The sequence below is a fragment of the Austrofundulus limnaeus genome, unplaced genomic scaffold, assembly GCF_001266775.1.
Source record: "Austrofundulus limnaeus strain Quisiro unplaced genomic scaffold, Austrofundulus_limnaeus-1.0 Scaffold30, whole genome shotgun sequence".
Taxonomy (NCBI): Eukaryota; Metazoa; Chordata; class Actinopteri; order Cyprinodontiformes; family Rivulidae; genus Austrofundulus; species Austrofundulus limnaeus.
The window spans coordinates 1,097,865-1,099,464 of NW_013952432.1; the positions used below are offsets into that span (position 1 = coordinate 1,097,865).

Here is a 1,600-nt window from a genome sequence, read left to right on the forward strand (position 1 = left end):
ATAATACAGTCATATATAATTAGAAACTGATAGTGTAAAAGTTTGAAACAGTATTCATAGATTGCATTTTGGCCACACATACGTACACTAGCCATTGGCTCTTCAGTCTCTAATTGAAAGAGTTACCTACAAACAGMTACTATATTATTTGTTCACAACCTTTCCACAGAATCCCACTACAGATTTAAAGGATGTCTTAAAAGACTCAAATATACAGTATTTCTTGCAGTGAATAAACTGAAATCATAGGAAGCGGTAAAATGAGTCCAGCCACAAATGAAGAGAATTCTGGTGCAGTGAGAACAAAGTTTTTTTTGTGATTTACATCATCACCAGTCCCCTGTTTCTCATAGATAAGCCAATACCTGTCAAAAGAGCGGCAGTTAATAGATAAATCCCTCAGAGTCTGAGTGTGCATTTTGTTTTCTCTCATCCTGRAGGACCTTCATGTCAGGTGGAGGGGACAGATGACAATCTTCATAAACAGACTTATTCAAAGCTGCTGAAGCAAATCAAAACATCTGGAAACACTAACACAACAGTTTTTGTGAAACCTGCTTTACAAACTGTTCCATCATCACAAATCAAGATTTGTATTTACCTACTATAAAACAGAAGCTGAGACAAATTTAAATCAGAATTTGTAAAACAAAATCAAATGTATTCCAGTTTCCCTCTGCTGCAGATGGGACTCAGTTCTACTTGGACTTTCTGGTAAAGAGTTGGATGTTTTACTTTACTATGTGGTACTTTTTCATACATTTAAAGAATCCAACACAATGTCAAAGTTTTTCTTCTTTTAATGTTGTGTAAACAAGCTGAAAGGTTTTGTCTGTTCAGCTCAAATATATACTGAAATGTGGTTTTAAAGTAAATGTTGTTCATATGTAATGGTAAAAAGGGAGTTAGGACGGAGAAGTTTTCTGTTTCAGGACTGGATTTGGGATGAAATTATGATATGTTTGTTATTAACTGTTATGATTCTTATAAAATGACTGATGCTGCAATAAAATGGAATCAAGTCCAAACTCATTTAGTCATTTCTTGTTTCTGTAACGATATTAGTAGGTAAATAGTGTTTTGACTGTGTTTTGAGAACTGACCTTTGAAAGCCTCATTGTAATAGTTTTTTTTTTGTTAATATATGGATTCATTGAAAGATAAATGAAAAAAAATAAAGATGGTATAAATATCCCCATTCAATACAAATAAAATGTTTATTCTGTTGCATCATTTCTAAAACATAAAAAGGGTAAATTAACAACTTACTACATACACAATCAAATTTGAGATTAGCCCAGAAAACCTAAACATGTTTTTTTTTTTTTTCATCTTGAAGAAAACATTAAGTTGCCGGCGGAAATGAGAAATGTGCATGCCACAAATGCTGATTGTGAGGGCTCCTTGTCTCCATGGTTGGCCCTCTGACTGGGGTTGCCGCCGGAGTCTGGCGGGTGGTCGGCTGAGGGCATGCGCTTGGTCGTTGGAGGTGTGTGGGGATGGTCGGGGGCATGGCTTCACTGCGGGGGGGCTGACAGGTCGGCCTGGTGCAGCCTGGGTAGAGCTTTGGCTGTCTGCTCCTTTCCATCCTGGAATGAAT

The 1,600-nt window shown here is 36.7% G+C and overlaps 1 protein-coding gene across 2 annotated transcripts in view; it reads left to right on the plus strand.

Moving 5' to 3' along the window:
* smpx (small muscle protein X-linked) overlaps positions 1–1,194 on the plus strand; it is a 12,725-nt gene extending 11,531 nt beyond the window's left edge. For both annotated transcript variants that reach the window (XM_014005376.1, XM_014005377.1), the window contains exon 5: positions 441–1,194. The gene's annotated coding sequence lies outside the window, so the exon portion shown is untranslated. The remainder of the gene's footprint in view (positions 1–440) is intronic.
* Positions 1,195–1,600: the final 406 nt, after the last annotated feature.